Source organism: Triturus cristatus, chromosome 2_1 (assembly GCF_964204655.1).
Source record: "Triturus cristatus chromosome 2_1, aTriCri1.1, whole genome shotgun sequence".
Taxonomy (NCBI): domain Eukaryota; kingdom Metazoa; phylum Chordata; class Amphibia; order Caudata; family Salamandridae; genus Triturus; species Triturus cristatus.
In genome coordinates, this window is record NC_140581.1 from 848013415 (window position 1) to 848036272 (window position 22858).

A 22858-nucleotide genomic window follows, 5' to 3' on the forward strand; every position below is an offset into this window, starting at 1 on the left:
AGAACCATATGTAAATGTAAAGGATTACAATCTGATTTTGACCAATCCACTCAAATCCAAGACTATTAGCTGCAAATTGTTCGATGAAAAACTGTAGGTGGAAACGTGCTTCTGGAAATAGAGCTTTTTCTAAGAACAGATAACAGCACGTTCCTTATTGAGAGCGTGTCACTCGTATTGCACTCAAAAGAGGAATTTAATCCTCCAATTAAATAATTTGAAGAGACAATGGTGTTGCTCCAAAGTGTCTTGAGTTTAATAAACGTATCATTCCAAAATTTCTTAAATTATTGTGCGTTTCAAAATTGATTCAGGGTGGAACAATGTTGTCCAAAATAACCTGGAGGCCCAATGCGTTTCGGGCTAACATAGCCCTTCGTCAGGGGCGACACTGTAGAAAAGAGGAAACCAGGAATCAGCCTGTATCAAGGCAATGATGTGTATGCATATGACAACCAACGTAGTGTAATTCATTAAACTGTAACAATGAATCTCGGTGATGGTGAAAACGAGAGGGTGAGGTGAATGGTAAAAATCTCAACATGCAGAGGATAGTGCTTTGGCAGCAAAAGTATATTGCGTGGATAGCCGTTCATAAACAGTTAACAAGATACCGTGTCAACAACGTGATGCTGAAGAAAAGGACAGAACAGTGAAAAAGTGCATAGAAATCGAACAGAAAAAGTTTGTGTTAGAAAAATCACAGTAACTTCCCCAACAAAGTAAAGGTGTACAGGTTCGCTAAAAGAAACGGTTCCGCGGTCAAAAAAACACGAGTAAGCGTATTGGTACGGGTTTCGACTTACGGTATCAGGGATCTAAGGTCAGCATCTGCTGAGTCCAAACAATCTCTCGGCGTGCCCGGAAGTGTAAGCATTAGAAAGTGTGTGGTTGGCTTATGATAGAAACACGTGACCGCGCGAGTTGGAAACACGTGACCGCGTGAGAAGATGTAACGAGTGTTGGACTACAAGAAGGAAAGACTAGTAGTTCTATGACCAAAAGGAACAAATACCCAATGTGAAAAAGTGCGTGATGACAAAAACAAGTGATTATAATCTTTGGTGAATGAGCTCTGACTACGGGATCAACGCGGTGTGTAATAAATCGCAGTGTGTGAACCTTGTGTAAAAATCCCCTGAAACAAAAAATGGTGTAAACAAAACGTAAAACATGCTAACATTGACATGTACAGAAATAGTAATTAATCTTATGGTATGAATCAGGCTGAAATTACATTTGAGTTGAATGTCAACAAAACGAAAGTGAGGGATCATAAAGTCACGCATTCAAAGGGGAACCAATTGGCTGTACTCAACATACATTAGTGATTACAAAACACAGCTACAGAAGCGTCAATGCTGGTTACGAGTCAAGGTGCCCAGTCACAAATAACAGCCGAGGTCATAACGTTCATTTAAACCTTTGGGGTGGATGGAATCCAGTTTATTGATCCAAAATATTTCCCTTTGTAGGAGAAATTTGGTATTGTTACGTCCCTTTGTAACTGGGATCTGTTCTAGAATTAAAAAGCGTAGTTGACAGGTGTTGTGTTGAAAGAGATAAAAATGGTTTGCAATCGGAGATTTCGTCTGTCGAGTGCGAATGTTACTTTTGTGTTCATTAAGTATAATGTAAATTTTCCTTTCCGTTTTTCCCACATAGACTAGCCCACTAACTTTCTAAACTTGATTGAATCCATTCAAGATCAAATAACCCCAGACACAACACTTTGCACTATAGATGTCAAATCGTTATACACATCAATACCCCATGACAAAGGAATAGAGGCTATTGAATCATTTCTTCTGACTACGGACAAACCCAATGACTTAAAGATTTTTCTTATGGAACGTATTCATTTCACGCTATATCACAGTTATTTCGAGTGGTCTGGAAAATTCTACATTCAATGCTCTGGTACTTCTATGGGCAATTGTGCCGCCCCCACATACGCAAATCTTTACATGCATCGATTCGAACTGGACAACATTCTAACCAAACCAGAATGGGCTGAGAACCTGATTCTTTACAAGAGATACATTCATGAAATTTTTATCCTGTGGAAAGGTTCAACCCATCTTCTAGAATTTCTCATCAAAACATTAAATACAGTTGACCATCGCATTGAATTTACTCATTCCATAAGCCAGGACTCCATAACATTCTTGGATACTCTTATAATCAACAACAAAGGTCATCTCATTACACAAGTATACACTAAACCTACTGATCGCAATAATTTACTTCACTTTCACAGTTTCCATCTGCCATCACTCAAAAAACATTTACCCTACTCTCAATTGCTCAGACTTAAAAGAATATCAAGCACAGATGACTTATATAAAACTAGTAAAGAGCCATGCATTGACAAATTCAGACAACGTAAATATCCGCCACAAATCTTGGAAAACGCCATTTCAAAAGCTGATAAACCCACATGACAAATGTTACTCCAATCTAAACCTTTGATTAAGACGGAATCCCGTAATGTATTTGTTTCCAAATTCTCAACACAAAGCTACCAAATTAAAAAGATCATTCTAAGATATTGGCCGATGTTGAGCACTGAAGTGGATTTCAAAAATATCTTTGATACACCTCCAAGATTTGCTTACCAAAGATCGCGTAATCTTAAACAAATCTTATCTACCCCCAGCATGCCAACAGGCACCAACTTTAAAGGAACCACACCGTGCTTGAATTGCGGTAACTATAATTCTATCATCAAAGGGAACGTCATTCAACATCCCCAAAAAGGTTATCCGATCAAATTGAAAGTAACAGCCACGTGCAATAGCCAAGATGTGATCTACATGCTCAAATGCCCCTGTGGGCTAGTCTATGTGGTAATAACGGAAAGGAAAATTTGCATTAGACTTAATGAACACCAAAGTAACATTCGCACTCGACAGACGAAATCTCCGATTGCAAACCATTTTTATCTCTTTCAACACAACATCTGTCAACTACGCTTTTTATTTCTAGAACAGATCCCAATTACAAAGGGACGTAACAATACCAAATTTCTCCTACAAAGGGAAATATTTTAGATCAATAAACTGGAGTCCATCCACCCCAAAGGTTTAAATGAACGTTAGGACCATGGCTGTTATTTGTGACTGGGCACCTTGATTCGTAACCAGCATTGACGCTTCTGTACCTGTGTTTTGTAATCACTAATGTATGTTGAGTACAGCTAATTGGTTCCCCTTTGAATGCGTGACTTTATGATCCCTCACTTTCGTTTTGTTGACATTCAACTCAAATGTAATTTCAGCCTGATTCATACCATATGATTCATTACTATTTCTGTACATGTCAATGTTAGCATGTTTTATGTTTTGTTTACACCATTTTTTGTTTCAGGGGATTTTTACACAAGGTTCACACACCGCGATTTATTCCACGCCGCGTTGATCCCGTAGTCAGAGCTCATTCACCAAAGATTATAATCACTTGTTTTTGTCATCACGCACTTTTTCACATTGGGTATTTGTTCCTTTTGGTCATAGAACTACTAGTCTTTCCTTCTTGTAGTCCAACACTTGTTACATCTTCTCGCTCGGTCACGTGTTTCTATCATAAGCCAACCACACACCTTCTAATGCTTACACTTCCGGGCACGCCGAGAGATTGTTTGGACTCAGCAGATGCTGACCTTAGATCCCTGATACCGTAAGTCGAAACCCGTACCAATATGCTTACTCGTGTTTTTTGACCGCGGAAACGTTTCTTTTACCGAACCTGTACACCTTTACTTTGTTGGGGAAGTCACGGTGATTTTTCTAACACAAACTTTTTCTGTTTGATTTCTATGCACTTTTTCACTGTTCTATCCTTTTCGTCGGCATCACGTCGTTGACACGGTATCTTGTTAACTGTTTATGAACGGCTATCCACGCAATATACTTTTGCTGCCAAAGCACTATCCTCTGCATGTTGAGATTTTTACCATTCACCTCACCCTCTCGTTTTCACCATCACCGAGATTCATTGTTACAGTTTAATGAATTACATTACGTTGGTTGTCATATGCATACACATCATTGCCTTGATACAGGCTAAATCCTGGTTTCCTCTTTTCTACAGTGTCTCCCCTGACAAAGGGCTATGTGAGCCTGAAATGCATTGGGCATCCAGGTTATTTTGGACAACATTGTTCCACCCTGAATTAATTTTGAAACGCACAATAATTAAAGAAATTTTGGAATGATACGTTTATTAAACTCAAGACACTTTGGAGCAACACCATTGTCTCTTCAAATTATTTAATTGGAGGATTAAATTCCACTTTTGAGTGCAATACGAGCGACACGCTCCCACTAAGGAACGTGCTGTTATCTATACTTACATCCCGACTCAGGGGGAGTTAGGCGTCTGCACCTATGACCATTCTTAATTTTGATTACCTGTTTCAACTAAGCGCGAGTGAGCACATTCTGTTCAAATTTGTTCTTTTTCTAAGAACAGCCTTTCCTATAGGCAGGTGAGAAAATCTTCTGTAATACTCAGTAATTATGACCACGTAACATTAGGCTTGAATATGAAACTTGTATCATATGAATTATATAGTGTGAAGACATTGGTTGAGGCTATATCTGGGGCTGACTGGCTGAACTGGAGGGCCATTTGATCGCAAAATCTTTATCATTAGCCCAACCATTGTTTTCCAAACATAACCAAACTCCATAGCTACTCAGAAGATTTCTTTCAAGTTAGAGTGAGAAGTCCAAAATATAATGTAGGCAAACCTATGGAGAAAAGATAAGCTAAAATTGTGTCAGGAAACTACGTCTGACCCTTTGAACTGTAAGTGAGCCTTAGGACATCCTTGAGTGGTACAAGTATAACATATATTGTTTAAATGAGACATGCAAACCCTGCCACTTGTGTTAATTCAAGTTTTTGCCAGATCAAAGGAAAATACTGGGTAAACGTCAGGTTTAATTACATTTATTCTATGCTTAATAATTTGCTTGATCCGGGCTGTTGTAATAAAAAGAAACTCTTTCTCAGTTGGAATAAATATTTAAATCAAATGGTGTCATTATGTACAAGAGCTTTCTATTTGTGTTTTCATCTGGAATCTCTAAAATCAAGCAGCTTTTTAGCAAGATGCTGTGACTGCCAATATAAAAGATGCCAGTGTTCTCCAGTAATGATGGAGGGTGGACAGATTACACTTCCTTTTAATTACTCCTTAATTTAACCACTTACACAAGAAGTGGATTTAGTCAATTATGTTAAACATTTGAATGTAGCAACAGTTGGCCTGTTCTAAATTTATGTAAACCCATATAGATTTTGAAAGTGCACCGTTGTAATCTGTAAATTGCAGGTCCAGTACCGATAGTGTTAGTAATCAATGAGAACTAGCTCTGGTTTAAATTGTTTTTATGTCTGCGGGTGGAAAAAAAAAATTCGGTTTTTTATGAAGGCCCTCACCCACCAACTTAGTTGTTGGCATGCTTCATCATTGGGCCCCACCCGAGGTACCGAGTGTACCTCAGGTGTGCTTCGACGCCAGATTACTGCGGAGCGGGTTTTTTGGTTCATGATGGTGCTGTGAGTGTGCTCTGAGTGAGGTTTAAAATACTGTCCTGGGTGTCCCAAAGATTGTTTTAATGGTGGGCCCCAGGCAGTCGATATAAACAAAGGCTGTGGGACGTGCACAGTAGGCTTATGTGGCCTCCGATGTCCTGTGCGGTCAACTAGTTTCAGCCAGGCCTTTTCTTCTACTGGCTTTCGTCAGGAGCTTATATGTGTGGGGTGTTACAGGGGTAGTTATGAGTTTGTCAGTGCCCTGTGTGTAAAGCACACGCTACGGTGCTCATATGTGCAAGAGGTGTTTCCTCTCCGGATGTACCTGTAGGGAGTAAAAAAAGGGGGGAGGGACAGATAAAAGATTTAAGTAAAGGCTCCTAGTAGTGGGCTAGGTGCCTAGAGGTGACCACGGAGAAGGCGGTAGTGTTAGCGTCAGTGGCGGGTAGTGAAAAAGTGGCCGGTCTCACAATATGCGGTATTGTGTGTGAAATTAGGCCTATATACTGTAACCAATTTTGGTGAAAACAGTAAAGTGGAGTTGCTTACACCTGATTGTAGCAAACAACTAGCATGGAGCTCAGCCAGGGGCAAGGACCATGTGCACTCTAAATTGGGGGAAGAAAAGGAAAACCGCTGTTGGGGGAGGGGGGTAGTATGCACCCAACAAGGTAACGGTAAAAGGATGCACACACAGACACGGCCGAGGGCAGCATGAAAGGTGGCTGTACCGTTAGCTTGGTCGAGTACAGGTACTTACTGCGCGATGTCGCTGGACCCTCAATGAACCTGTTGTCCGGGCAGAGGCTCTGTGAGAAATGAGCTTCAATGTAGAAAGCGCTTAAGTACCTGTGGAAAGCGCCAGATGTTGCTTGTTAGCTGTGTCAGGTGTTCTGGCCTGGGCACGAGTGACGGGGCGTATTCCTCTTCCTGTTGTCTCGAGGAGGTGCCTGTAGTAGTAGAGGAAATGGAAGAAAGACTCACATGCAGGTGTATGTAGCGCTCTCTCTATTAATTTCCATGGTGCAATTGGGTGTCTAAGTTGCTAACATGCACGTGCAAATGTGCGGTTATTTAGGGGAGTGCTAACCCAATTGGGGGAGTCACACTACATCTGTGCACTGTAATGGGAGGACACCCTCTCTATTTAAATGGATGTGGCAACCAGGCGGGGCTCAGTAGGTAACGTACGTTAATGTGCAGAGATGTTATTGCATATTGGTCCTGCAAAAAATAATAATAAGGGTGATGAACCCACTATGTGGTGTATGTAGGGAAGGACCTGTGTGTGAGAAGGTCATCACCTGGATGTTTGAGCCAGTATGACGCCCAGGGGACATTTGGTGTTGGGACATGGTCAGTAATCTGGCGTCGAAGCACACCTGAGGTACATTCGGTACCTCCGGTGGGGCCCAATGATGAAGCATGCCACCAACTAGGTTGGTGGGTGAGGGCCTTCATAAAAATAAACCACCCGCAGACATACAAACAATTTAAACCAGAGCTAGTTCTCATTGATTACTAACACATAAACTGGGGAAACGGACAAGCCTCTCTAGTTCTCCTCTCTCTTTTTGATTATAACCAGTACCTATAGTGCCATGTGAATGTGCAAGCTCACTTTAGCCTAGCTACAGAACAAGAGTAGTTATGAAAGGTATAGGCAGGAAATCATGGGGGTACATGGAAATACAGGGCAAGGAAGACACATGCCATATGCACTTAGTTAGGAACACTCTTGCTTTGGTTTTGTCTAGTGTAAAATGTATAAAGATCAAATACTAGGTTTAAGTCCCTTGGGTAGATTATCATTTAATTTCTTTTGCTATCTTTTTAGTGTAGCACCCTAACAAATTCAATAATCACAAGACTGAAAATATCACAACTTAATTTGAAAAGAATAACAGCTGATCAATCAAAGTTTATTTGAAGCATTATCTAACAACAATTGGCCCTATGATCTGAGAACAAGATGAAAATGTAACAGATTATATTCGGATTCAGACTAGTGAACTCAAATCCAAGAATATTTTAATTGTTTTATTTTGTTCTATTGAGTTTCTCACAAAAAAACAAAACATAATGAAAACAAAAATAAGCAGTGCATAAGATAGGATACAAATTAATGGGAATATAATTTCCATATATCTAGGCTGTGTCATGAATAGTAGAACATCGCAATGTCATGTAGGCCACAAGAGGCAAAAGACATCCATTAGCAATAACAGAATGTTGAGCCCATGACATAAAACCATTTACTCAAGAAGTATCCAGACATATGCTATCACACTTGGCCATCAAATATAGTATACTAGGTAACAAAGAATAAACAGAATTCTCACATCTCACTTTCCGTGTTATCCCCTGAGCCAGCCTCACCTTCTTCATTACATTTAACTAGCTACCAGGCCAAGATGGCATCCTCAGCCCTCTCGTCTATACAGGTAAATTGCATATGAGTTTCCTTTGCTGCACCCCATTCACAGAGGTCCTTAAGAAATGAAGGTTTGTCTGTGGCAACCTACTGACCATCCATCCAATTGCTAATCTCCTTTTTGCAATAGTAAGCAAGCTTGTAGGGGATCTTGCGACCCTTGAGTCTCGTCACCACACCAAGGAGGCAAGCCAGCATGGTGAGGGGAATTTCAATATCTGTCGCCCTTACTTTGGTTGGTACCACATCCCTCCAGAAACCCTGTATTCCTGCGCATTACCAGGCTAGGTGTAGGCAAGAAGCTCTGAGCTCCCCACAACACATGCAACTGGTTCCTCTCATAAGGTAAATTTGTGTGCATCTATTTGGAAGTCACGTAGGTGCGGTGAGGGCAATTAAAATGCAGTAACTTGAACCTGTGGTTACAAGACACCCGCCTCACCAACTTCCTGCCCCAAGCCCCAAGTGCTGCACAAGGAATACCCCCTGCATCCGCCCGTACCACACCATAAAACACAGTAATTAAGTGCTGCATGTCTCCCCATTGAAGCATGTCACTGAGCACTCGGGAGGACCAAGGTATGCCGGGAACCCTGCCAAACCCAAGTATATTTGCTGCAAACTGTCTAATGAAGAACTAAAGGTGGAAATGTGCCACTGGAAAGAAACAGAGCATGAATATGATCAAAATAATAAGACTCAGTACGTGCATCAAAAGCGAGATTACAATCATATGAACAAAACAGAAAAAAAACAAATTGACTTTTAAACTATGCCGTCTCTAAACCTTGTCTTTTATATGCCAATCATATCATTCTGCGGACTAGGACTGAAATTGCACTGCGTAGATTTTTGGCAAGGTATGAAAAGGTAAGAAGGTAAGAAAAACTGCCATCTTAAACAGTTAGCTGCAAATTCTCTTTGCATGTAAAAGTATGATAAAAAGTAGCAGGTACCACCTAAAATGGCTGTTCTGCTTAAATAAGGAAAACTTGGGACAGGATGAACAGTTTAATTACTTTGACATTTGTTTTTGTCAGAATGACCTTTCCTCTAGCCAGGTGAGAAAATTATGGCCAAGTAACAGCAGCCTTGAATATGAAACTTGTAGCATATGAATGATATAGTGGGAAGACGTTGGAGGGGAGTATATTTGGGTCTGATTGGCTGAACTGTGGGGCCATTTGAATACGAGATCATTATCATTAGTCCTAGAGATGTTTTTCAAACATCTGTAAACTCCATAGTTATTCAGATGATTTCTTTTAAGTTGGAGTTGGAAGACTAAAATAATATGCACATGGCCCGTATTTAACCTGACCGAATGTGGGCCATGCTATAGAGTAGTTAAAATTGTGTCAGGAAACTATTGCTGATCCTTTGAAGTCTGATTGAGCCTTAGGACTTCCTTGGGTGGCACAAGTATAGAATATATTGGTTAATGTGGAGTTAAATGAGACATGAAAACCCTGCCTCCAGTGTTAATTCCACTATCTGCCACATTAAATGAAAATACTGGGTAAAAGTCAGGTCTAATGACATTAATTCTATACTTAATAACTTGCTAGGTCCGGCCTATTTGCAATAATAAATAAAAAAATCTTTCCTAGTCGAAATAAGTATCTAAATTGAATGGTAAAATGAGCTTCGTATCTGTGTTTTCGCCTGGGATCATTACCATCGAGGAGGTATACAGCAAGATGCGAGGCCTGTCAATATAACAATTGCCATTTTTCCCAGTAGAGATGGTGGATGGACAAGATGCAGTTCCTTTTACTTCTCCTCAATATGACCATTGGCACAAAAAAGTGTATTTAGTCACTTGAATGTGGCAAAAGGTGGGCCAGTCTACATTTATGTAACCCATATAGCGTTTGAAAGTGCAATATTGTACTACTACGAATACAGCAAAAGCCTATGATAGATAGAAGGTTTAATTTGATGAGTCTTAGATCAGTCTCCACTTTTGTTTGTAAGCAACTTTTGAAATGACTGAAAATGCACTTTAATTTTGTACTACTTGCTGTATTTTTCACTGTCTGAGCATTTAAGGATGTGCCATATCCAAAATTAAATAATAGACATGATGAAGAATGAAGAACAGAACCAATTACTTTTATTAGTTTTTAACATCAGACACAAGACTAGAAACACGCACAACTTTAATGTTAAGAACTAGATTTTTGGTTTAAGAATGGTCCTGTGAAAGGCTGCAGTTTAACAAATCTGGTACACATGGCATATACGTTTCCCTTTTTACTGGGGAAGGCAGCAGAAAACAGTTAACACATCTGGATGGGAAGACAGACTATGGCTATGTGCCATATCTTCTTCTGTGCATAAACAAAAAAACATATCCACAAAGAGGCAAATATAGAGTATATTTAAGATTATGACACAGTAGTCATGTGAGTTGACAGATTGAATTTCGCTTTCCTCCAAAGGAAAAGGCCTTAAAATGTCACTTGCCGACCAAGTGTCAGGGTGAGTCAAAACAGTGACTTCTTTTCACGTGCAGGGCATGCAAAAATAAAGGCAGGATATCTGCATTCTGGCCAATACAAATAATGATGTCTCTTCATGAACTGCCTGAAAGTTATATGTTAAATAAACCGCCCCTAGACTTTTTAACGTGGACATTATAGGTAGACTAAGATTTTGGGCCTGAAGTGTTTTACATAGCAGATCTAACTTATTGCTTTCTCTAACTCTGTTCAATTGTGATATGCACAAGTTTATAAAAATAATTTAACCAGAATTACTGTGTGGGAATTGGGGTGACTGAGTCAGGATAGCCATAAATCTTACTGAAGAAGTGCTAGATGTATGTGGAGGTCCAAACCCATAAAGTGCAGTGCAGCTTTCCATCCTTCTTAAAATGAGAAATCAACAAATACAGCCTTTTAACTTGCCCCTAGCAAGTGTTGATAAGAATATTTTATCGGCCTGCGCAATAAAACACCAAACAATAGAAAAATATTTCAGAATACACGTTTCTTTTGTCAGTTAATGGAAATGTACTTCCTTTCATGCTTTTTCAACTCCAAAAGCAAAATAAAAAGTCAAGGTTAGTTTCATTAACAAAAGCAATATATGTTGTTTTTTTCATTCCGTTAGCCCGGTTTGTGAATACTTTTCTCAAGTGCAAACATTAGCCATGTAAGAACACAGCTGATGTTAAATGCTTGCACGTATTTATTTTCCTTAAAGAGTACAGAGAAATGCACTGATCTTTTGTATAATCATTTTCTATTTGTTTCTTTTAATGGAATCAATGTATTGTACAATACATGACTCAAAACCTTCCTTATAACCAGTATGACAGAGACATGTTGCATTACACATTCTGATTACAAAACTGGTCTCACCACTTCCCCCAAATCTGTTGATATTTATGTGGGCAATTCCAGACCTTGTATAGAGAGATGCAAAAACAACAGTTGATGGACAGAATGCACAACAATGTCATACATTCACCCCAGTACAGAGATCTGGGCCTAAATCCATCGTTTTTTGATCACCATACCATTCCAGTTTGAACTCATCCATATGCAAATCAGTCTTGACCCTGTGCCTCATGGGAACAGTCCAGCCCGAACTGCCAAGCCACACAGGGTCAAGACTGATTTGCAAATGGCTGGGTCCAAACTGGAATGGCGTGGTGAGCAAAAAAATGATGGATTTAGGCCCAGATCTCTGTACTGGGGTGAATGTATGACATTGTTCTGCATTCTGTCCATCAACAGTTCTTTTTGCATTTGTCACCCCGAGTGGCATGGGTATGCTCAGGTGTGAGTTCCGTGCTCTCCATGCCACTGGAATCAAGCTATCCTGGCTGAAGAGGGGTGAAACCCCGAAACCGGTCCTAGGATGCTTGTTTCCAGTCCAGGGAGGACCTGGCCTGGCAGTTCGGGCTGGACTGTTCCCATTGGGCACAGGGTCAAGACTGATCTGCATATGGCTGGGTCCAAACTGGAATGGCATGGTGAGCACAAAAATTATGGATTTAGGCCCAGATCTCTGTACTTGAGTGAATGTATGACATTGTTCTGCATTCTGTCCATCAACAGTTCTCTTTGCACTTGTATAGAGAGATGCAGTGATTTAACCACATTCAGATGATATTTGGTTTGATGTTGTAATCAGAACCTAGGTTTGAAAGCACATAAATCAAAATAGTACATACAAATACGGCAATAATAAAAGCTGTTTCTCAAATTAGAAGGTAAGACATGAGATATTTGGGTCAAGAATAAAGCTTCAGTCTAAAACAAAATAAATAGCTACTTTTCCAAACCTCCATTTTAAGACAACAAAATATTGACTTCATACAATAAAAGTAGTCCTTTAAAATACCCCTGTTAAAATAGCGAGAAATATCACATACCTACAATTATTAATTGTTCCTCCATTTTAAATACTTATTCTCTACAACTGAGCAACTAATTTTCTTATCATGTGCCTATATTACACTGGCTGTTGCAATCAGCTCCCCTTTTATCAATCATGGTTAAACACTCCATTGTCTAACTTTGCTACCTTCCATACATAATGCCCGAGCCGTTGCCTTTATAGGATGGCATACATGAAGAAAGTCCACATTCCTTTCTCTTCTCACTCCATCAATTTCAGCAAATAAATAACAACTCAATCTGAACATTACATTGGGGATTTAATAAAATACTGCACACATACATGCACAGAGCTATACTCCTCGCAGTGCTGAAATGAGAAAAGCTCCCTCAGAAATGTGACTCATATAGATCAACTTGTTAATAAATTGTTATGTAAAACTTTTTGCCAAACTGATTGTAAATAGACTCACATTGCTAATACCCTGCCTGGTGAGGCCAGGCCAGGGAGGTCAACTGCCCATAACTTAAGTGCCCTGTTCACTATTCTACAAGATATTAACCCCAACGTGAGTGCAGTGGAAGTCTTTTTAGATGTCACTAAAACATTTGACTCCTTAGAGTGGGACTTCCTCTTCACTGTACTGCACAGGATGGAGAGTCCCCCATTATTCCTCTCCTGGATAGAGCAACTGTACACACAGCCTCTAGCCAGTGCACGCATTAATGGGATCTTGTCTGAACCCTTTGCAATCTCTAGAGGTACAAGGCAGGGCTGCCCGCTCTAGCCAATTTTATTTGCTCTAGTAACAGAGCCACTAGCAGCAAAACCTAGACCATATCATAGGGATTATGCTCTTCGCTATACGAGCTGCCATATATTGCTGTCGCTCTATGCAGATGATATCATGCTCTATCTACGTGACCCCCAATTTAGTTTAAATACAATAATGAGAGAATTCCCCAAAATTGGGGCCTATTCTGAGTTGGTCATAAAATGGGGAACATCACAGATTTTTTCTCTCACCCCTAATAACCAACGTTACAATGCTAAATCCCCAATTAGTTGGTGCCTTGAAGAACTAAAATATTTGGGAGAGTGGGTGCAACGTGACAAGGAAACTGTGCTGTGACCTAATTATGGGATTGCCCTGACAGGACTGGCAGAACAAATCACCCATTGGATCTCACTCCCGCTGTCCTTAGCAGGATGCATAAGACTACTCAAGAAGGTCATTCTCCACAAGCTATTATATCTGTTTATAAATATCCCCATAGCACTCACAAATCATTTTTTCTCTACACTTACTAGATCTCACTTACGCTGTCCTTAGCCAGATGCATAGGACTACTGGGAAGCAGCTACGTATAAGGTAGGTGACCCTTATGTAACTGTTTCATCATGGGGGGGTTTGAGGCACCAGATCTAAAACTGTATTATCTTTGCTCCCAGGCTTATTTTGCCCTATATTGGCATCACCCAATCCCCTTCCTACCTCATTAGGCACACGAAGAGAGCTATATGACACCCATACCTGCTTCTTCCTTCATAGGAATATACTCAAGAAGATTGGGTATGTGCCCTTCCACCATAGACTGCAGAAATAGAGCTTAGGAGAATTTGTGCTCAACTTCGACAAGACACTTATTTAATACCCCCCGCATCCTGCTAAGTCATCACCCGCTATTACTGTCAACCCACAAACAGGTAGTTAGAACATGCCTACAGGAACGGGCTTATCTCACTGGAGTGAAAAGACACATTTATCACACTCAATGAATATAGAGATGACACTCCGGGATACCTTCATATACTATAGAAGAACATGAAGCTGTAGACAGGCCATGCCAGGATTCCCCTCAGAACCACTGGTGCTCAAAATTCTACATAGTGTTGGAGGTGTCTAGCACCAAGCACCTCATAACAATAATATACCAGCAAGCACAAGAGGAACTATCTGAATCGCCAGGGAGAGCAAGACGGGGTGGGAATATGAGCTGAAATATAAAATCATAGACGAGAAATTGATATTTAGCTACACCCAAACAGGTAGGATATCCCCTAGCAGCCGTCTTAGAATCGTACACTATAAATTCCTACAGCAGGCCTGCCATACACGAACGTGTCTCCACAGGTTTGGTTGGGGGAGGACGACTGTTGTGCCAGATGTGGAAGCACTGGGTGGGCTTTCTCCATCTAGCTTGGGCCTGTGCTGCAGTGCAAAGATATTGGGAGGGTCTACTGGCAGCTCTCACTGACATAGTGGGTGAAGAGATTCCAGCAAACCCTTAGTAGCACTGTTGGGGTATGTTAAGGACATAGCTGTGTCACAGAGATTTGTTGCCCTGGCCTTACTGCTGGCCAAACGACAGGTGTCCTGCAAATGGAGCAGAGGACGATCCCCAGAATTTAATCATTGGCTTAGATATTCAATACATTGGAACAAACAAATGAACCTCTATGCAGAGCTATTGACACCTGACTCAAAGCCTCTGGATATTTGGCAACCTCTGCAGGTATACCTTCTCAATCACCCGAATATAACTTCATCAGCTGACTGGGCCTAACAAGCGTCCAGTCCTCATACAATACATTATAATAACACAATGGGAATACCACCCCCAATAAGCCAGGAGGCTGCGCTGTTAGGTACCCCACTGTATAGCAGCATCCAAATTGACACAGTGCTTGGACTTAGGCACAAATTGGTCTCCATCATCCCCCAGGTTAAATTTTCGATTCCATGTTCTACTTTTCACTACCTGAGCCAGAGTGTGTGAGATCTTTGCTAGAGACCAATGTATGTAATGTCATGCCATTGTAATACACTAAGGTCCATGTTGTAAGGGAACGTGTAACTTTCAATTTGAGTTTAATTAAAGGCAATATTTTTTTTTTAAGTGGATTAATGCAGGAATTCTGATATAGAGTTCACATGTTGCATCTTTTTTATGTGAAAGTGGTGCCCCAAAATCTTAGACAAAAGTTGTAGTTTGCTTCCATCATTTTGTCCATGCAGCTTCATGTGCATGCTTCTGCAAATGGAAAAAGTACAAATATGTTTTGTCCTCATTCTATGTATTTCAGCTAGGTATTGCCCAATGGATCTAAAGATTCTAAACATAATACTGATGTGTATTTCACAAGCTACATATTTGTTTGTCAAAGCAACACCACACAATCTTAAACTTAGTATACCTTTTCACAACAAAATGTACTCAACACAAGCAAATACTGTTACAAGTTTTTATCATCTGTTGCATGAGTCCCTTTAAACTAGTATATTTTAATTCAAAGCTTTAGTATTAAGAATTACATTTTTAATAAAGTCTTATGATAGCTGAAATTTAAGAACCCTGATGAGGGTGCTAAGATGATCAAAATAAAAAAACTGCACTACACATTGATTTCTACACATTTTACAGGGGAAGGCTCAAAGAACAGTAAACACATGGAGATGAGTGGACAGTTCACTGAAATATGTCATATATTCTTTGCCATATCCATAGAACGAAAAACCTATATTAAATATTTTGATACATAATCTAAGGAATACAAACGTCTTGTGAGCTGAATAGATTTCGGATGGTCTCGAAAGAGATGTCAGATGCTGATGAAGTGTCATAGGAGTCTTCACACTATCTCTATTTGAAAAGAGGTGTACAGCTTGCAAAACAAGGCAGAAAATATGAGCTCTAGAAGAATCAACCAATCACTCAACTTAGGGCCTCATTATGATGTTGGGCGGAAAGCCATCCAACAGCTCATCGGAGGTTTCCGCCCGACATCAGAGGTTTCAGTCCGACCGCCGTATTACAATACTGGCGGTCGGGGGAAACTCACAGGGTAATACAGCTCCGCGGTCAGAAAGGTATTCCACAAATGGCAGCGGAGTCAGCTTTGGCTCTGCCGTCGGGATTACAATTTTGCTTTCCGCCTGCCCTTTCATGGGGGTCCGCCCGCTATGGAAAGGTAGGGGAAAAATTACTTTGGGTGCCCCTAGCAGGGCCCCCATCCCCACCTGGCCCTCAGCTATGGGACCTGGGGGACACCAGTGGTACCCCCCCAAACATCCCTGCACCATGTGGCAGGAACTGCATGGTGACTGCCACACAATGCAGGAATATTTATACTCTGCATTTTTTTTATTGCTGCTTGTGCTGCGAGCTGCAGCGGAAAAAATACAGGATCCTACCGCCAACACGATGCCGGTCAGAAGCACGTCCGACTGGCAACGTAATCTGCCCATTAGTGTGAGAATGGTGAATCTATGATATTCCATACGACGAGGGCTGCTAAAATTAGACATTTATTTTTATCATGGAGCTTGCTAAACTCAGCTGAAATTACATTTTTGATCATTCTAACATAGATTGAGTGAAAGTTATTTACAAAAACTTAAATGAAAGAATAAAGATTAAAATGTGAAATATTTTGTCAGCTGACAAATGCAGAAACCCTTTATTACAGATAAATCCCACAGGTGTCCCTCTGATCTTTAGAGTAGAAAATAGTAGTAGACCCCGTAAATATAACTTCTTGCTGGGGTCTACGCCTGGTTCATGGGACTTAACGCAGGATTCCAGAAGATACTGAACCAGAATTTCACTGGAGGAACAGGGAAAATAAAGGGTGAAGAGGCATGAATATTATTCACACAATTTACACATAAGTGGGATTTTGGTTACCCATAGTATGCATTTCAGCCTTTTTTCACCTTAAAAAGATAAATCCATAAATACAGCCTTGAAACATGGCCATATGTACAAGTTGCCACGAAACAGATTTTAACTCAATATTGGAACTAACAAAAGTCAGATATTTGTGTACAGCACATTACAGCAATAAGGCAACAGCCTAATCCACACAAAGAAGAGAACAAGCATTTATTTTTGTTAAATTCAATCAGCCCACTTTTATTATAACTGAAGTGCGTTACTTTTTACAAAAGAAAATATTAGCATCATAGGAACATAGCAGTGTTAGTGACATATTTGTTTTAAATTGTATTTATGCAAAGATTTCCATTTAAATGAATGCAAAACTAACTTTCATTCACTAAATTCAAGGGTGCCTTACTGTGGAATTGTTCACTGTTTTATTGGGAGTTCTGAGAGAATTAATGGAGTGCTTTTTAATTTGTGTTTCCTTGTCCCAAAAGTGAAGCGTGAGAAATATATAGTAATATTTAAGCTGTTCAGTTCTGAAATTGTTATGAGAAGTAAGCTGTTTATAAGACAGCATGATGGTGATCCATTTGGTTCGCTCTTGGAGCATTATTAGTAACTAATTTTTATGTTTAACTATTATATGAAAAAAATGTTAATTATGTGAATAACTATTTTCACTAGTTACTTCATATGTTCAGTGTTATGTCTCACCAATCAACAAGGGATTAAGAACTCAGAAAACAAGAAGGCCAAACAGTGATTTATAGGTCACTGTGTTAGGAGACGTCTTGAGGACAGGAAAGAAAACCTATCCTCCATGTCCTGGGTACATGAAACGATATTCACATGGCTAGCATTGATTTATTGTCACCTCTGATTAGAACTTTATGCTTTCAAATATATTTAGTTACAAAACTGTTAAATATTTCAATAACAATCATGAACAGTAATATTAGAATCACAATATATTTTACTAACAACGGGAGCACAATTTTCACTCCTTATTTCACAGAATGGCTTTGGATTTAGAACATTCGATCCTAAATGCATAAAAGAAACATACTTTAAATGTGCTATACAAATGTTATTTCATTTGCATATCCCATTTGTTTTTATTAGCCACTGTTTTTAATAGATCAAAGTCCATCAAATCTAACCACACAACAAGGTAACTTTGCTCAAGTTACATATGGATTGCGGACTTTTTTTCAAACATGTTGGCCAGCAAATGCAATGAAAACTGTAGGCTGTAGATTACACACCCAACTCTAATGAGGTAGCTCCACAACTTAACTGGCTTCCACAGTAAGCGTTGTGTAATTTGCAGGTCACAGGTATCAATGTTAACAAAATAGACTGGCAAGTTAATGGACCTGCTACACATGTATGTGTGTGTATGTTTGTAAGAAAGCGAGGGGTACACCTTGATTTTATGTAGGGTATTTAACATAGCAAGTCCCGAACTCCACGGAGCAAAACATCAAACAGAGAATATTTTATGTCAACAGGACCATTTCAGTTTCAAACCTGAGTTGCAGTATATAGAAATGTATTTTGTGCCTAGAGTCAGGTTGATTTCAGAATCCAAAATCCAGTATGTAGTGGGGTGGCAGGGAGCTGGCAACATTTTGATAGAACATTACTAGAAAGAACTCTAAAGATATTGTTTACAGTGCACTTTTTACATTGTTTACTTTTCAAATTTGAGGTACGCAGAGAAGCAGTCATTTGTACACTTGCTGGAAGTAAGATTAGAACATAGATCTGAAGGCACCAACGTCTAAAGGAGTACATATAAGCAATAATAATAACTGGTTATTGAATTAGTAGATATTACATGGAGCTTGTCAGAAATGATTATGCTACTTGTCCCAATGCTTTATTATCCAACAACAAATAAATGTGATATTACAATTTCCCCCATATTAATAATTCAAAATTGTATTTTGATGTGCAGTATTACTAGCCCTCTAAACTATTCTAATTATAACAAGCTAAAAATATCCCAAACCCACAATCACCCACCAATTACCCGCTTTGGATACAAATTCCACAAGACTGATTAGTGATCATAATTGTCTGACCATGGAGTTGGCCTTTTGGAAAACTAATGTAGGTCCCAAACCTAGTATTGTGGATAACATTGAACCACATAGACCAAATGGATTTAGAATTAGGTGGAAGGGAGAGAAGGCAGACCTCCTGTCTAGTTCCATCATCGAGAACTGCTCTAAAGAAATTGAAACCATCCTAGTGAGTGATGAATCGGCAGCTGTAATCCTGAATACATTTGTCGACATCAATCACTCCATAGAAGCAGTATTCACCAAAAATTTTAAGGGCGATTCAAATCGGCTAAGGGGGTGGTTTGATCATGCCTGTACTGCTGCCCTGAAGAGCCTTAAGGTGGCATTGGCAGAAAAACAGAGGGACATTACTCTTATCCGGCATCTTAGGGCAACCTATAAGGCAGCCGTGTCAGACAGGAAGGCAGAACTTAAGCATGAGGCATGGGATAAGTTAGACCGGGCCGCCGAAACCTCTGACTCCTCGCTGTTTTGGGCCACAGTCAACAGCCCTTTCTTAAGGGACGAGGCTGCGCCTATTCTGTCAGCTAACGTTAGCGTGGAAAGCTGGGTTTCCCACTTTTCCCTGATTTTTGATTCTGATAAACACATGGACAATGGTGGTGGGGTCCGGCCAATTATTCCCCTAGATATTACATGTGCCGAGGTTAAGAAATGCATTATTGCAAGTAAAGGTGGGAAGGCTCAGGGACCTGATGGTGTGCCGGTGGATATTTACAAAAAAGAACCTGAAATCTGGGGCCCATTATTGACTAAGGTATTTAATACTGCTGTGAGACATGGTGCACCGCCTACATGGGAGGAATCTATTATTATCCCCATCTATAAAAAGGGGGAGAAGGGTGATGCTAAGAACTATCGGCCTATCTCCCTCCTCGATTCGTCCGTGAAAATTATGAGCCGGGTGCTCCTTGTCAGACTAGAAGAATGGGCTGAAGATAATAATATCTTGGCCAATTCCCAATATGGATTCAGGAAGGGTAGAGGCACAGTTGAACAGTGCCTCAACCTAGAACTACTAATTGGGAAATATACTATGGCCAAGAAAGGTTCCCTCTTCCTCTGTTTCGCCGACCTTAGTAGTGCCTTCGATATGGTTAATCATCAGATTCTTTGGGAGACACTACTTGGTATGGGGGCACCGGAGGGCATTGTCCATTTCCTGGCCAGACTGTACGTTAACCTTAGCTCTAGCGTTCGATACGGCCCGGCCGGGGAGTGTACTCCTAAGTTTGCAGTTAAGCGTGGCATCAGGCAGGGGTGTGTGTTAGCCCCATTGCTTTTCACACTTTTTATCAACGAGGTAGACTCTGTCTTAAGGTCTGTGGGGGCAGATGCCCCAACCATTCTTGACTCCTATATCCCGGTATTACTGTATGCGGACGACGCAGTACTTCTTTCTAGGACCCCTGTAGGCCTCCAACGCCTCATGGACAGGTTTTCCTTGTTTATTGGGGAAAGGAAGCTGGTCATTAACAAAACAAAGACCTTTGTCATGGAATGTGGTAAGGGCCGTAAAAAACCTCATTCATTTTTTATGGAAGGACAGAGGGTACAGACGGTAGATACATTTAACTACTTGGGTATCACCTTTTCCAAAACAGGTAGCTGGACCAGCGAAGTCACCCACGTTAGAGCAAGAATGGCGAAATGTGCTCACGGGGTATTCACGTTCGCTTCTAAGATCGGGGATAAACGGATTAGTGACATGCTGAAGATCTACCAAATGAGGTGCCTTTCAATTGCCCTTTATGGAGCAGGAGTCTGGGGGCATGTTTCGGTTGGGAGTCTCCAAGTGGAGGAAAACCTGTTTTTAAAAAGGTTACTCTGTTTGCCTACTTCAGCATCCACGCATTTGGTCCATAGGGAATTCGGAATATCCCATCTTCTAGATACCATTGCCCATAGACCTTTAATGCTGTGGCGTGCGATCTGGGCTAAGGAGGAGACCTCCATGAACCGAGCTATTATCAAGGATTGTTTATCTCTAGATAATCATTTGAAGATCCCCTGGGTAAAATTTGTCATGCACAGTTTTAAGGACATATATGGTGTTAATCTATACGAGGACTGTTATGCTGCCAATAGTATGTCCAAAAGCGAAATGAAGTCGATTTGGTTGTCACTAAAGTTTGAGCAACATTTGAAGGCCAGTAGCAATTTATCCACCTGCAAGCTCTATGACAGCTGCTGTGAGATGTCAGGTTATCAATCTTATTTGAGCTTTGTTACTAGGCCCTCTCACAGGTTCGTTTTAACTAGACTGCGCTTCGGAATTGTTCACCATTTGGTGGCGTTTCCTAATACCAAAAAATACCCCATGGGTCCTTGTCCCTGTGATGGAACTACAGCCCAAAGTACAATGCATTTTCTATTGTTTTGCCCACTATATGGTAATTACCGTATTGCATTTTTAAAACCACTGTATAAGAAACTCGGTGTCAGAACAGTTAAGGATGTCATGAAACTGATATTTAACCCCTCTCCCGATGTCTGTTTCTTTACAGCCACATTCCTTTTAAAGGCTATCAAGGCTAGGCCTAGTATTATCATCTTTTAAAATTGATATTGTCGTATTTTATGTATTTTCTGTTTTAACCCCATTGATGAAGTTTTTTATGAATTATTCTTGTTATTAGCCCATGTGTATCATCGATGTTTTAATGTGCATTGCTTTTATGGACTTTGTTGTCAAGCTCCGAATAAAGCTTTATGAATTGAATTGGATACAAATTCCACAAGACTGATCCTGTGTCAGCTCTCTAGTTTAGTAGGTGTTACATTCATTTCAACCTGTTTCAAACGTGTTTAGTTGACAAATCATTGCCTAACTTTGTTTTCTTTTATCATATAATGAAAAAGCAGCTGCCTTTTTGTAAAAGAGAAATGTCAACATGTTTTCTCATCATTCTGTTAATTTTAGCACAGAAATTTGTACTTGATCTAATGATTAAAATGTACTTCAGCACCTGGATCGAGGAATTACAATGTAATTTAAGTTAAGTAATTCTGAAGTACTGTTCACAAACTACATCTTTTTAAAAGAAAGTGGCGCAAATCAATCTGAGGCACTAGGTACATTTTCACAACAATCAGTATTCAACAGAAACAAACACTATTAATAGACTCGGTTTGTGGGTTTTCAACCGTTTACCAAAGGAAATCTAACTTCTTGTGTGTGTCTGGTTTGGCTCCATGGGACTGTGTATAGGTTCTTATGAGGAAATTAACCAGAATTCCCCTGAGTGAATGGGGGAAATGAAATATTGACAAGAATATTTTATTTCCTTAAGAGATAAAACATTTCACTGTGGATAAATATTTCAGAATATGCATTAATTTTTGCAATTAATGGAAAAACAATTACTTTCACTATATTTTGGAACTTTAGAAATCACAAACAAAAGTCAGCTTCATGCATGTGTGTTACAGAACTTCATAGGAGTAAAGAATTAAAGCAAAACACATTTTTTTGCTTCAGTCTGTCGGTCCACTTTGAGTATAATTAATGCTAGTGTAACATTTTGAAATTTAAAACATTATCAAAATAAAATGTCACCTGATTTCCAGTGATTGAAACACATTTGCATTCCAATTTGTGATACAGAGATATGCTGTTTTCCTCTTTCAGACAAATTTGGCCACATTACCAACCAGGTGTGAAGGGACCAAAGTCAAATGTAGTACATTTCAATATGGTAATATTTGTTTTTTCAAACTAGAACACAAGACGTCGGTACTGTTGCCAATGAATAAGCTATCTTCTCTAA

At 39.9% G+C, this 22858-nt stretch overlaps 1 protein-coding gene across 2 annotated transcripts in view; it reads left to right on the forward strand.

Annotated features, from left to right (window-relative positions):
* RFX3 (regulatory factor X3) overlaps positions 1–22858 on the forward strand; it is a 690714-nt gene that overhangs the window by 14743 nt on the left and 653113 nt on the right. For both annotated transcript variants that reach the window (XM_085632944.1, XM_085632947.1), the window contains exon 5: positions 13643–13703. The gene's annotated coding sequence lies outside the window, so the exon portion shown is untranslated. The remainder of the gene's footprint in view (positions 1–13642; positions 13704–22858) is intronic.